The sequence below is a fragment of the Bufo gargarizans genome, chromosome 11, assembly GCF_014858855.1.
Source record: "Bufo gargarizans isolate SCDJY-AF-19 chromosome 11, ASM1485885v1, whole genome shotgun sequence".
Classification (NCBI taxonomy): Eukaryota; Metazoa; Chordata; class Amphibia; order Anura; family Bufonidae; genus Bufo; species Bufo gargarizans.
In genome coordinates this window covers 92,737,173-92,752,817 of record NC_058090.1, presented here as the reverse complement: position 1 = coordinate 92,752,817, position 15,645 = coordinate 92,737,173, and the positions used below count along the sequence as shown (strand labels likewise).

The window sequence follows — 15,645 nt, the reverse complement described above, 5'->3', positions numbered from 1 at the left end:
TTTTATTCTCACCTTCTGTCTATTCTGTAATGTATATGTGTAATATATATTTCTTGAACTGCCTAAAAGTTAACTAAAAGTAAAAATACCCTGCTTGCCCATAGCAACTAATCACAGCTCAGTTTTCACTTTCAAATAGACCAGAAAATGACATGGAAAGCTAAGCTGTGACTGGTTGCTATGGGCAACAAAGACCATTTTTCTGTTTGCTTTATAAATCTCCCCAATAATGGTCTTAAAGGGTAACTCCATCTACATGTCTAAGTGTGGTTTTCTTGTAGAGCTACCCCATATCTTCCACCTTCCCAAATCCTATTTAGTTGGGGTACATTCCCTAAGCGAATTAAGCCAGGGAAAGGTCCTTTGAGCGCCAAAACCTGAAGGATATCTGCCTAACCGTTCTGTTAAATTACCTCTAGCCGATAAGTGCCAGCTCAGAGGCAGAATCTTTCAACCATGGGCAATAAACCTGGCAGATCTTCACCAGAGTCTCTTTGGCTCCATCCCAACCACACCAGAGTCACCATTACCACCAACTCCAAGGAACCCTACCACCATGGGTGCCATGACAAAACGACTGCCCAGCCACAACACCACTAAATCTAACACCCATAGAGAAGTAAGAGCCCATAGCAAGGATCAAACCAGGCCCCCCACACAGGACAGAAGGGTTTCCGCCTAAACCCCTTACAATGACCCTTGGGCCATTTTACCACTGACTCATTTGCTAAAAGTTGTTCCTTCAGAGATTGGAGTCCTGACCAAGTTTTCACCTACAGTAGAAGAGGAGATAATTCCAACTAAGACTGGGCCCCATAGCAGTCGCATGGTCTGCTGCTATGGTAGTTACACTTCTGCAACTATAACCAGAACCAGAAAAAATAGGGTCATGTAGGCAGGGGCTTCAATCCCTGCCAGCCTCCTAACAAAATGGCCGTCAACCCACCTCCTCCACCCTCAAGCCGCTACACTCCCCATTAACCTTTTGCTCCCCGCCTACAACTTCCTCCAAACACTCATGCAGGCCTCCCCAGCCGGCCTTCTCTTGACAGCCATTGTTCACATTGGTCAGTCCTCTGCTGCCACTGCACACAGCCTTAAGTAATGGCCTCTACAAGTAAGCAGCCCTTGCCCAGCCCATATGGACATCATGAGCCAGAACTGTAAGTATTCAATCCTTCATCGCTGATATGTTTCACCTTTGCTTCTGTGGCTTTTTGTAAGCATTACTGGGAGATGGTGATAGCTGAAAGGTCGGTCTCCTCCTTCATCTACTTTGTGGGCAAGTGCCCAGTCCAAAGAGAAGAAAGGAGAGTGACTGTTTCCATGTTGAATCAACACATCTTGACCTTCCTGAAGCATTGCACTGTGGTGAGGAATCCCACCCACATCTTGGGTGGAAACGGCTTCTGGACCAGCAAGTGGTCTGTTATAGGTCACTTGCACTAGGACTCCACAGCCCCAGAAGGAGAGCTACATAGCTGAAGGAAATGCAGCAAGAAGGGTCATAGCATGAAGGACTGCACAGAGACTGCCTGCAGAATTTGTCAAGTGGCAGGGCACAAATCCAAGCACTGTCCCAGGAAGACTGCCTGCAACTTCTGCGGTCTGGTGGCCCACATTTACAAGGACTGTCCCAAGAAGGGCAAGACTTGCACTTCGGTGGCAGCGAAGGGACTGCAAGTGCAAAGCCTGCACTGACTCCATCCCCAGCGTCCAACAAGGAGGGTAAGAGTACCTCGGCCACTCCCCAAGCCAGAGTCCGAGCCCCCCTTCCCGAGTCCTCAGCCCCCTGTCACCCCCACTAAGGCTATCTCCTTCCCTTTCCTTAGCTCTGCCTTAGTGGTCCTGTCTCCAGGACCCTGCAACCCCCCCTCCCCATTCCCCCGCAGCAGTACAAACCCCCCAGTAACCACTTCTGCAGTCTTCACCCTGCGGGATTTTCCCGCTTTTGTCTCCATAGGTACCCAGTAGAGGAAGAAGAAAGAGAGGGACAGTGAGTGCTGAGTCTTTCAAAAAGAAGGTAATGGAGGTCATTTAGGACCCACTGCTGGAAGAAGGGGTGATGGAGCAGCTGGTAGAGGATGAGGGCCTGCTAGAGCTCCTAGAGCCAGCAGTCACCAAAGACGAGGATCCGCCGAACGGGAGTGGCAACTAAGGTGTATGGTTTGTGCTAACCAAATCTTTTCTCTTACCGCATGTGTAACCTTAACACCTTTAGCACCAAAGTGAAAAGTATCAAGGATAGGTCTAAACTCCAGACTGTGCTAAACTTTTTGCCTTCACAGGGTTGTGATATTTACATGCAGCAGGAATGTGTTTTGTCTTCTTTGTAGTCCTTTAAGCATCTGGCCAGGCAGTGGTCTCACGGCCCTCCCTACTGGTCTGGTGGGGGCAGCATAGGTGCTGTAGGAGTCTTTATCCTTATCAGGGGGAGTACTTTCACACTTTATTCTGTCCACAATGCTCGTTTGAGGCAGGCTTCTGGTCACAGATATCTTGTAGGCAGGGGAGCCGGTTAAGGCTCATCAACGTGTATGCCCTCCTGGTCAGGAGTGAGAAATTGGGGCTTTTCCAGCTCCTACAGCACCAGCTGGGCAGTTGTGCTGGATGGAGACTTTAACTGCCCCATGGAAAAAGATGGGCGCACCTTAGCAAGAACTGACTTGGATGCTTCCTCAAAACTGTTCATTGAGATGGTGACGCAGGTGTCCTTGTGGGACTCTGTGGGCTCCATGGGGGCTGGCTCTGTGTACTACAATTGGAGCCCCCCCAACGGCTCACAGCTGTCTTGCATCGACTTTGTGTTCACATCTTGGGTCTGAAAAGACACTTTGAGGATGAATCCAAGCGTATTATCTTCCAAAGCAGAGCACCTGGAGAAGGGTGAGAAATGTAACGCTTTTTGTTCAGGAAGCCCCACGCCCCTGACTAAGCTGCGAGACAAGACCAGAAACATCACCATGGGAAAGGAGGAAAGATGGGAGTTGTCCAAGACTACTACAGCAACCTCTACTCCCCGAAGACCACAGACTCAGAGGCTGCTGATAGGTTTCTGTCAGGTATTACTAACACCCTTGATCCTGCAGGTGCGGTGGCGATGGACACTCCCTTGATGGTGGAGGAGCTGCGCTCTGCCACTACATCCTTCAGGCCTGGGAGGACCCTGGGCAGTGTCTCTCAGCAGAGCTCTACATAGCACTGTGGGACCTCATTGGTCCTGACCTGTTGGAGCTTTACGAGAATATGGTGGTGGAGGGCAGGATGCCTCTGTCATTGAGGGAGGGAATGATCATGATCTTGTGGAAGCGGAAGAGGGAGAGAGACGTGATTTAAAAAACTTGTGTCCCATCTCTCTCCTGAATGTAGACTACAATATCCTTGCCAAGGTACTGGCCAACTGGCTAAAGGATCATCCACTTGGATCAGACCTGTGGCATTCCTGGCCGCAGGATCGCAGACAGCCTGGTCCTCATTAGGAAAAGGCATTTGATGGTTTTTCATGTGTCTTTATGGGCAGACTGCTGAGAAGGTTCATGCTGGCGGAAATGTTCTGTTCCTATGTTAACCTTATGTACCTTGACATTTTCAGCATGATGCTGGTGAATGGCTGGAAGACTGACTCCTTCCAGGTCCTCTCTGGGGTCTGACAAGGCTGCCCTCTTTCACCTCTTCTTTTTGTTTCTATTACAGAGTTCTTCGCAGAGTCTATCTGGCAAACTCCAGAGGTCAGAGGGATCACCACACCAGGACCAGACCAGTGCTTGCTGTACATGGACGACGTGACCATCTTCTGCACAGACTGGAGTTCAGTAATAGCGCTTGTCCAGACCTGGGAGGAATTCAGCTCGGCTTCAGGAGCATTGGTCAACTGCGGGAAGTTGGAAGCCATGGAGTTCCAGATATCTCCACTCTACTGCTGGAAGCCTTTATGTGCGACTGCATCTGTAGGACTCTGACATCCAAGACAGATGGCTCAAAGGCCCATTCCATTTCCTGTTTTTTTCCTCCTGCCTCTCTGGAGAAGGCTGAGTTGGGACAAGTGGGACTGTTCCTACCCTTACAACTGGGACAGCACGTGGTACTACCAGGACCTTCTCAAGGTTGTAAGGGAACACCAGCTTGAGGGATTTGTGGAAACCAAAGACTATCCACAAAATGATCATTAAGGACTTAATGGAGTCTGTTCCAGGCTCCCTACTGACACTGCTGATACTGTTTGTGCCCGTTTGTTAACTTGCTAGAAGACACATTCTTTCAAAGACCTGGAATAGATAATAATTCAGGGGGGCCTGCCCCTGAGAACTTTCATGCATGCCTATGGACTATGCAACATCAGGTACTGCCCCAGATGCCCTTTCCACCTCTTTTGGCAGTGCCTGTTTGTGCAGGCCCTGTTGGACGCCCTGGAAAATAAACTTATAGACTCTATTCCCTGAAGCACTGCGCCATGCTTTACGAACTCCTCCATGGGACTCCTGGTACCTGGTACCTTATGAACTGTTTTACGGACACTCTGTGGCTTGCCAGGAAATGCCTGGTGATGAACTGGGAGAGGACCTCCATCCAGGGCTTCAGCAGGCGGGTTTGTAGCCTGCTCAGAAACTCCACCATCATGGACGGCACATACATTGATGAAGAAGAGAATTAAAACCCCTCTCCTTCCTTCCTCTCCCCTCAGTGTGTCTCTTTCAATAAACCTTTGGTCCTGTGAGTCCCCTCTTCCCTACCCCCCATGACTTTTCCGATGCTTGTTAATTGATGCTTTATATTATTAGTGTCAGTGTGGTGCTGTTCCTGTGCTGTGCATTACGTCCATGCACTAAATGTTTATGCGTAGTATTAATTGTACTATGTTCCAACCTGCGCTGCGTCGCAGAATATTGTTTGTATCTTGACGACTGATTGTGAATAAAAGTTGTTTTCAATACAAAGAAAGGGTCCTCACTCGCAAACTTTTAGTTTTTTACCTTTCTTTGAACAGAGTTAGTAGGCAGAGGAGATACCATGATCACTAAGTGTACTTTCACATCTGCGCCACTGCTTTTTGGCAGAGAATGCCAAAAATCGGCCAGACACAAACCGCAGTGTGCACCGATTTGTGTCCGGCTGAGTCTTGTCAATTTGCTGGATCTTTGCCAGACCCCAAAATACTTAATTGGATCGGCGGGCATTTCAGTTGCTTTCGGCAGGCTGTTCTCTGCCGGAATACATGTCGCCAATGTGAAAGTAGCTTAAGTTGGTCCTCCTGAGGTGGTGTTGATTCTCCCAGACTACGGTAACCTTCTGGCCTTTTTAGTAGTAGGCACAACCTATACGGAACTGAACCAATAGCCCAAAAAAAGATTATAGTCCAACCTATAAGTATAAAATATACAAAGTTTATTAGAACAAAATGTCACAATAATAAATATAGGTGAAAACATATGTTGGAACTCCCAACAGAAAGGAGACGCCAACAAAGAAACCCCTGTGTATCAGAGACCAAACAGGTCACCGGAAACATGCCTAGCATGGAGTTAGATAACCATCGATCAGCTGTACAAATAACACTGCTAATAGAAGGCATAATGTAAACCAAATACAATACCCATGGCCCCTGTAGGGGAGCCCATAAGGAAAACACAAGACCAATACTACAACTAATGATAATTGCCCATGGTAGGCAAGTAATACGGTGCTGCCGGCACAGAACGCTACCTCGACGCACGTTTTGCCACACCCTCTGGCTTCATCAGGAGGCTGACTCACATAGTAAGTGGGGTATATATATTAAAAAAAACACCTGTGGACTATTGCGGTCGCATACCTCGCATGATGAGAATGGCCGCATCAATATGGTGCGCCAGCCTGTCCCATGTGACCTGCTTTTTAGTAGTATGACCAGGCCAACGAGATGGAGTAGAGAAACACAGAGAGGATATCCTTGGAGGTGTATGGCGGTGGCTGACAGTTTGCCACCCGTAGGTGATTTGGGGCTTCTGGATTGGAGTCATGAACCAGAATGTTTGAAAGCAGAAGTGCCCTAGAAGTGATGACCATGGATTGCCTGAATTCACTAGGAGTGGGTGATACCACATTTGCACGCACTTCACTTTCTCACATTTGGAGCGCACTCACCTCTCTTCGATTGGGCCTCTTAGGTCTAAAGGGTGGGGGGGTCCCTCTGAGGAGGTCAACCCTGGAGTGTGGCTTTTGGCAAACACCTGGGGTGGCAACCAGAGCAAGACGGCACTTCCTTGGCCTCAGCTGAGGATGGCCACTAGTCCCTAACTAGTACTGGGGCTTGACAGCGATAGACAGCATCCTAGTGTCTTTTTTTGCGTGGCACACACAACGGGGTGAAGAAAGTCATGTTCCTTAAGCTTTCAAAAAAAATCAAAAATTCAAAAAAATGTGACTGTGTTCTCCATATGCTGTGGATGTCAAGCCTGTCCAGCATTGGTCCACCCACAGGGGTGGACTGGGAATTCAAAGTGGCTCTGGAAAAAATACTAAAAGTGGCCCCACCCCCAAGGGGTGGGGAGTGAATAGCATAAAAACTGTTCCCTCCCATTGCAGGGTAATGTCATTGCCCACCTCCTAGCGGTTGCTTGTGTTGAGCAGCATGGTGGCTCAGTGGTGAGTACTGCTGTCTTAGAGTGGTGAGGTCCTTGGTTCAAATCCCTGCAAGGGAGTGAGTGGTGGTAATGACTATGTTGCTTGTATGTGAAAAAGTAAAGTATGTGTGGGAGATCAAGGTTGATGTCTGTATGGAGATTGTTTGACTGAGTAGTGGTTGTGTAGGGGGATTGGTAATGGGTGGGTAGTCATTTAGTAAAAAGAAAACTACTTTTGGACTTAGTTTTAAAAAATATATATATTGGTCTCCCCACCCCAGGGAGACCACAATTAATTGTAATTGCATAATGTAAACCAAATACAATACCCATGGCCCCTGTCGGGGAGCCCATAAAGAAAACACAAGACCAATACTACAACTAATGATAATTACCCATGGTAGGCAAGTTATACGGTGCTGCCGGCACAGAACGCTACCTCGAGGCGCGTTTCACCACACCCTCTGGCTTCATCAGGAGGCTGACTCACATAGAAAGTGGGGTATACATATATATATATATATCTTAAAAAAACACCTGTGGACTATTGCGGTCGCATACCTTGCATGATGAGAATGGCCGCATCATTACGGCGGGCCAGCCTGTCCCATGTGACCCACTTTTTAGTAGTATGACCAGGCCAACGAGATGGAGTAGAGAAACACAGAGAGGATAACCTTGGAGGTGTATGGCGGAGGCTGAAAGTTTGCCACCTGTAGGTGATTTGGGGCTTCTGGATTGGAGTCATGAACCAGAATGTTTGAAAGCAGAAGTGCCCTAGAAGTGATGACCAGCATCCTAGTGTCTTTTTTTGTGTGGCACACACAACGGGGTGAAGAAAGTCATGTTCCTTGAGCTTTAAAAAAACAAACCAAAAAAAAAAAACTGTCACTGTGTTCTCCATATGCTGTGGATGTCAAGCCTGTCCAGCATTGGTCCACCCACAGGGGTGGACTGGGAATTCAAAGTGGGTCTGGAAAAAATACTAAAAGTGGCTCCACCCCCAAGGGGTGGGGAGTGAATAGCATAAAAACTGTTCCCTCCCATTGCAGGGTAATGTCATTGCCCACCACCTAGTGGTTGCTTGTGTTGAGCAGCATGGTGGCTCAGTGGTGAGTACTGCTGTCTTAGAGTTGTGAGGTCCTTGGTTCAAATCCCTGCAAGGGAGTGAGTGGTGGTAATGACTATGTATGAGTGGTGGTAATGACTATGTTGCTTGTATGTGAAAAAGTAAAGTGTTTGTGGGATATCAAGGTTGATGTCTGTATGGAGATTGATTGATTGATTGATTGATTGATTGAGTGGTGGTAGGGGGATTGTGAATGGTGGTAATGGGTGGGTAGTAATTTAGTAAAAACACTACTTTTGGACTTAGTTTTTAAAAATATATATATAGTGGTCTCCCCACCCCAGGGAGACCACAATTAATTGTAATTGCATTGCACAAAGAATACTTCCATTCATCTCTTACCACCAATCTGCATCTTTCAGGAGAACACGGAACCTCCATCAGATAACAGCATTGGGTGGATTTGAACCGGGGAGCCTCACAACCGAAAGACACCTGTGCTGACCGCTGAGCCACCACGCAGCTCAGTACTAGTAAGTCCGAGGAGGTGAATGATGACATGTACCAGCAACAGAAGAAAGAGGAGAAGACCCATTAGCCTAGTCCCCCCCCCCCCCCCTAGTCAAATACATAACCCAAGTACCCCATACACTGTGATGCCTATATGAAGCACAGCATGAACACACTGTAAGTACTGTCCCTATTACAGGTACGGTAGCCCCAGGTACACAGAGAGCAGGATGGATCACAGGAGGTAAATGGCCAATGTCTATTATCAGCAGCAATAAACAGTAAGTGAACCCTTTGGAAGGATCATTTCACAATCCTTAACCCATAATGTAGTAGGGGCTTATTTCCCCCCCCCCCCCCCCCCTCAACACATGCACGCTTGGCTGAACTTGGTGTACAGGAATCAATAGGAGTACCAGCTGTAGTAAGCATAGCAGCAGAAGTGAGGGCCTCTCCACCACAATGTCACTTTACATGCTCTTCAGGGGCTGTGGAAAGCAGGGTCTTATTGGCTGCCATTAGTAGTCAGTATCTTCTGGGACCGGTAACAGATAGGACCTGGATGGTCAGATAATGTGCAGCATCTTGAAGGAAGGTTTTATTATTCTCCACTCGTATGCCATTCATCATCTGATAGCTGCACCCAGAGGAACTGCTAATTTTATTCCCTTTTCCGGATTCTACAATACTTCAGAAACCGGTGAATAATAGGAGAATATCTAGAGAATACCCCCAATACTGTAAAGTACAGAAATATCTACATAAAAGTATGCGGAGCAAAAGAAGGAGCTGGATGAAGAACCACTTATTCTTCAAATTGATGGAGTACTACAGGTCTTCTGCTTCTTTCAGACTGTGAGATATCATGGTGGGCTCCTTGCTCTGCATTTGCCCCAACTGCCACTGTTGCTTCCCCCACCGGCAATACTGTGGTTATGGATGCCACTATTACCACCACCATCATGGCTATGCCTGAGGGCCCCCGTCTCTTCCTCCACCTCAGGGCAGTACAAACGCTGACTGCTCTCACACAATTTGTCAACAGAAAGACTCTCTTGACTATCTGCCATAGGGCGTGGTGGCATATTCTTGCCCCTTCTTCAGAAAAAGAAAACGCCGCACTAGGAAGGGGGAGTGAAGACAGAGAGGGCTCCACTGAAGGCACCCCATGTATACGTATGGTCTCAGTCGTAGGGGGATTCTGTGCTCATGATGTCCATGTGGGCTAGATAAGGTCTGCTCGCTTGTAGAGGCCCCGAACTACTGCTGTGTGTAGTGGCAACAGGGTATGACCAGTGTGAGCAATGCCAGCCAAGTGTGATGTCTCAGTTACTTCAAAGAAGAAGCCAAGTTTTGCTATTCAACATCAGTCAAATATAGACGAAGAGAAATAGAAAAAAAAAATCTTGAATTTTTTTTCTTAAAATTTCTGGCTCGGATTGATTTTATATATTCTTTTCAAAGTTCATTTAAATTATACATTATGGGAAATTATGCAAATGAGGTATATTTCTATAGGATAAGAGACTAAATTATTCCAAATTTCTTTCCTGAATAAACATTTTACATTGACTACCAAAATTTTCCTCTTAATGGGGTTGTCCGGGTTCAGAGCTGAACACGGACATCCATCTATTTTCACCCAGGAAGCCCCCCTGACTTGATCATCGGAGCAGTTCATGCTTCGATGCTCTCCTTTGCCCTGGGCGTTTTTTTTTTTTGAAGATCCGGTGACGTACCGGGCTCTCCATGGGGCTGCAAGGAAGCCGGGTGATGTCACTGGCACTAATGGGCGGGATTTAGCGCTGCCCTAGCCAGTAAAACAGCTAGGGCAGCGCTAAAGCCCGCCCATCAGAGCCCGGTGACGTAGCTGAACACACTGCCGGGCGGAAGCTTCCGTCTGGTCGTGTGTTATGATAAACAAAAGAGCCCGTGCCCTGCGCGATTTAGTGCAGGGCAAAGGAGCGCATCAGAGCATGAGATGCTCCGATGCTAGCTTCAGGGGGGCTGAAAATAAGGGTATGTCGAACCCGGAGAACCCTTTTAAAAAGGTTTTCTGGGAATTAGAAAAAATGAAAATGCTTACATATTACTTTATTATAAATATATTTCCAAATCCTTCCGTTAGTTATAAGGGCTTGTTTTATCTAGGGAGGGAATAAAATGTTCTATTAGTTCACATAAAACCTGTCCTAATCACACAGGAGGACAAGTTACTTCACAACACTGCGCTAAAGAGGTGCCTCATCCTCCTCTCCTACTTGTCAGGGATTATGATCAAGAATACAGATGAATCTCTGAAGGAATGGAGATCATGAGGAGACAGAGAGAAAGAACAGGACAGACTGTGGTAATGTTGGACTGTGGTAATGGAGACTCCATACAAGTGCTGCTGCTCATTACTACATCCCCACTTCCTCTCTGTACTTCATGTCTCCTCATGAACTTCATTCCTACACAGATTCAGTTAAAGATCTTATCAGCTGTATTCAGCATCTAATCCCTGACAAGTAGGAGAGGAGGATGAGGCAGATGTTTAGCTCAGTGTTCTGAGGTAACACTTGTCCTGCAGTGCGATTAGGACAGGATTTGTGTGTACTAACAGGACGGTGGCCATTTTATTTCTTCTGATTATCGCTCCCTAGACAAAACTTAATTCCCAGAGAACTCCTTTAAAGTCTTGAAGGACAAACCTTTCTTGTGACGATGTGTCCATCCCATATCACCACATAATTTGACATATATTGCCAATAAGGGCTCTTGCAAATCTAACTGCCAATATGGTCCTGGCTGGCTATGGGTTCTTCACGCAGCTTTTCTGAATGGTAAAAGGTCCTAGTTATACAGTGATAGGGGATGTACTGATACCTAACCAGAGAGATTTATCATTTATGGCTCTAGATAAGCTGGGTGACTAATCCTACTGGAACTGCCATTGAGTTATCACCCAACTTTTCTAGAGTTCTGAAAGGGAAATCTGCTTGTTCTGCATCAGTACGACCCCTATCACTGCAGAACATGGCCAGGATTGTAGAAAAGATGAGTGAAAACCTCAGTGCCAGCCAAGACCACATTGGAGGTCACCCAGTTTTTCTAGATTCCTTTCCGCAGCATAACTAGACCCTTGTGCCATTCAGAACTCTAGAAAAGCTGCGGGACAACCCTAGTGGCATCAAAGGACAATCATACTGGGGCTTCCAGTGACCAGGTGACGCCTCCAGCATCTAACGTCACGTGAGGATCTAGAATGTCCTTTAATACACCCCGACGTCTCCAGTAAATGGAGGCAGTGTGAGAGCGACAGCGATGACGGGGGCTGTTTACCGCACATTCGGTTCCCTGACACATTGCAACGAGACAAAGTGACGGCTCCACAATGCAAAGCATCCATTTATTTTATTGAAGCAAATAACCCGTCTACAAAACTTTACCAAATCAGCCGCTAATCGATGGGGGGCGCCTGGCGGCACCTCCTATAATGGCACAAAAAAATCGGACAAAAATTAAGGGATCACAAGGATGGCAGCCATGCTGTTTGCAGAATGAAAGGGTAGGTTGGTATCTGGCGAGCAGCATGTGAACCTGTGCAGAAAGTGCAAAAATTCCCTAGTATACCGCTATAATCTGCCCTCTATAACCGCCATACAGTGCCAGTCATGTCCATACAGTACTATGAAACAGTGAAACATAAAGTGTCCTAATAGCTAAATAAATACTCTTGTTGGCACCCATGCCACATGGCCAACCCAACAGTAAAATAATAGTGCCATAAATACCATCTGCCTAAAAAGCAGTGCCACAGAGAGGAGTTGTTAAGTTTTCCTTACCCCAGGCAAAGATTTTGCTGGCCTAGACTTGTAACTCAAGGACCAACCCTGGCACCCAGGGCACATGAGCACAGTACCGTAATAGAGCTATACATAGTCCAGTAACAATACTATGGTATTGCCATAGAGTAAGAACAAGTGAGTCCTATACAGTGCCATATGTGACCACACATCACAGTATCATACAATCCAATATAACAGTCGCTAAATAATGCTGCCATACAGTGTCATAACCCGTACATCACAGTGCCATATACTGCTAGAAATGGCAAAAATATTTCCATATAATGCCAAATAAGAGAGCCACAAAGTATCACACGTTTGCGTAATACTGCCCTGTAGTGTAGTGCCCAAATCAGCAACCAACTTACACTCCTCAGATATCCCACCATAGTGATACAGCTGAATGCCCAGATGTGGTAAGGTGGGGCAGATGGAAACCCCTATATGGTGGAAACCCCAGGGGCAATTGCTCTATTGCTCCTCCTATAGTCCGGTCCTGGGAACAGCTCCATATTTCTCAAGCCAAAAAGGAGATCTTCTTAGACAAGGTGTCTTCTTCGCCTGATCAGAACGGATGGAGGCTTGCAGCTTTTTGGAGGGGGCGGCTGTCATAAAATGATTTTATTTATTGAACCAAAATACTAGAATTTCAGCTCAATTTAATACAACAGACGAGTAAACTTCTGTCCAAATTCTTGTTTCATCTGAAAAAAAAAGAAAAAATAAATTGTGATCAGTAAATAATTCTGGGATGTCTTCATAACTTACTCCGCCTCCAGGGAGAGGGCCCCCCCAGCTCCCCCTGGTCCTATCACTCATGGCATGAACCTGGCAGACAAGCACCAGACCCCACCACCTGAAGATGGGGTGACTACATTGATCTCCACCACCTGAAGATGGGGTGACCACATTGTACCCCACCACCTGAAGATGGGGTGACCCCATTGTACCCCACCACCTGAAGATGGGGTGACCACATTGTACCCCACCACCTGAAGATGGGGTGACCACATTGTACCCCACCACCTGAAGATGGGGCGACCACATTGTACCCCACCACCTGAAGATGGGGTGACCACATTGTACCCCACCACCTGAAGATGGGGTGACCACATTGTACTCCACCACCTGAAGATGGGGTGACCCCATTGTACTCCACCACCTGAAGATGGGGTGACACATTGTACTCCATCACCTGAAGATGGGGTGACCACATTGTACCCCACCACCTGAAGATGGGGTGACCACATTGTACCCCACCACCTGAAGATGGGGTGACCACATTGTACTCCACCACCTGAAGATGGGGTGACCCCATTGTACTCCACCACCTGAAGATGGGGTGACACATTGTACTCCATCACCTGAAGATGGGGTGACCACATTGTACTCCACCACCTTAAGATCGGGTGATTGCATTGTACACCACTACCTGAAAATAGGGTGACCACATTGTATTCCACCACCTGAAGATGGGGTGACCACATTGTACTCCACCACCTGAAGATGGGGTGACCACATTGTACTCCACCACCTGAAGATGGGGTGACCACATTGTACTCCACCACCTGAAAATAGGGTGACCACATTGTAGCAGTCGGAGGTCCTTCTTTCTAGGCTTTATGTATTCCCAACAACTTTTAATGCTTATGAAGGTCATGTGTCATAATTCGTATACTACCACTAGATGGTGATAGCGCTTCTATGTCCAGATCATGGTCAATTATTTAGGTAGCTCTGCAGTTTGTCCACTAGGTGGCGGAACACGACAAGCCAAATTTCAAGAAAATTGTGCAGGAACGGAGAAAAGAAGACAATGGCCCATGGCCTGATTTGGTTTGCCAATTATGTTTAGACCATTCTTTGTTAAACAGCGGCACACCTGTCCAAGGGTTGTGTCAGGTACTGCAGCTAAGCATCATTGAAGTGAATGGGGCTGAGCTGCACTTCCAGACACTTCCAGGTTTTAGAAGAAAGCAGCACAGAAACGTAATTTCATTTTTTTCTAATTTGTTTGTTAAATAGCGAAAAGTAGAAAGAAACGATCAGTTTGTAAATGGAATTTTAATTGATACAATAGTTTATGCATTTTAACACACAGAGTATTATGCCCCCTTATGTGTCCCCCCCACACAGTATAATGCCCCCCCTTATGTGTCCCCCACACAGTATAATGCCCCCCCTTATGTGTCCCCCACACAGTATAATGCCCCCCCTTATGTGTCCCCCCCACACAGTATAATGCCCCCCCTTATGTGTCCCCCACACAGTATAATGCCCCCCTTATGTGTCCCCCACACAGTATAATGCCCCCCTTATGTGTCCCCCACACAGTATAATGCCCCCTTATGTGTCCCCCCCACACAGTATAATGCCCCCCTTATGTGTCCCCCACACAGTATAATGCCCCCCCTTATGTGTCCCCCACACAGTATAATGCCCCCCCTTATGTGTCCCCCCACACAGTATAATGCCCCCCCTTATGTGTCCCCCACACAGTATAATGCCCCCCCTTATGTGTCCCCCCCACACAGTATAATGCCCCCCCTTATGTGTCCCCCACACAGTATAATGCCCCCCTTATGTGTCCCCCACACAGTATAATGCCCGCCTTATGTGCCCACACACAGTATAATGCCCCCTTATGTGTCCCCCACACACAGTATAATGCCCCCTTATGTGTCCCCCACACACAGTATAATGCCCCCTTATGTGCCCACACACAGTATAATGCCCCCTTATGTGTCCACACACAGTATAATGCCCCCTTATGTGCCCACACACAGTATAATGCCCCCTTATGTGCCCACACACTGTATAATGCCCCCTTATGTGCCCACTGTCACGAACTATGGATCCGACCGCTCCGGATCCCACAGCTGTGACGTAGTGGTCTGTGACGGAGTCTGCGCACACACAGAGACCTCACGTGACCGGGGTATTACCATTCGGCTAACACCCCCCCCCACTACACTTCGGTAACTGCCACCACGTGGGTTCCCGGTCCACGAGCCGACTATCCGGGTCATTCACTATCACACAGATCAGTGGATGAACCGGATATCACTTACTGACCAACCGCAGTCAATCACCCCAGCTACAATTCCTAAATGCAAATTAACTAACTACCTGGTAACGTCTCTTCAAAGGCAAGGTACGTTGTCCAGCAGCTTAGAATATGGAAGACTTGGCTATTTAGATTTTATAATCTTTAATAAGCGGTAAAAAGCAGTGCAGACAAGTCTAATGAAAATGACTATAAATGTACAGAATAATAATAACAATATAAATAATCACGACAGTTCAAATGAAAGGGAAAAAGATGAAAGAATACTTCGTTTCTCTGCAGGGTTTCAGATGGTCGTTCATATGTCCTTTTTGAATCCTTGCAAACCCCTTTTCAGTATGTATCAGGGGAGACCCTCAAAGTTCTTCTGATACAGGGATATGCCGTCAATGTCCAATTAAGTGTCTGGTGATGTTCCATGGGTCTCTCTCCTCTGTCCTTGTGCACGGATTTTTATGAACTCTCCCATGGGCAGGAGACTTACTCCTGTCAGCCAATGGCAGCAGAGTGACTGTCAATCCTAGGGATTGCCCCCAAGTGTTTTATGACCCCATCAAAGTTCAGTTCCTA

At 47.1% G+C, this 15,645-nt stretch overlaps 1 long non-coding RNA gene across 1 annotated transcript; it reads right to left on the bottom strand.

Moving 5' to 3' along the window:
- Positions 1-12,611: 12,611 nt before the first annotated feature.
- Positions 12,612-15,397, bottom strand: LOC122921954. The gene is made up of 2 exons (XR_006387075.1): positions 15,343-15,397; positions 12,612-12,712 (listed from the first exon to the last, which is right to left on the bottom strand). It is a non-coding gene; the product is annotated as an uncharacterized LOC122921954 (long non-coding RNA).
- Between the last annotated feature and the right edge of the window lie 248 nt (positions 15,398-15,645).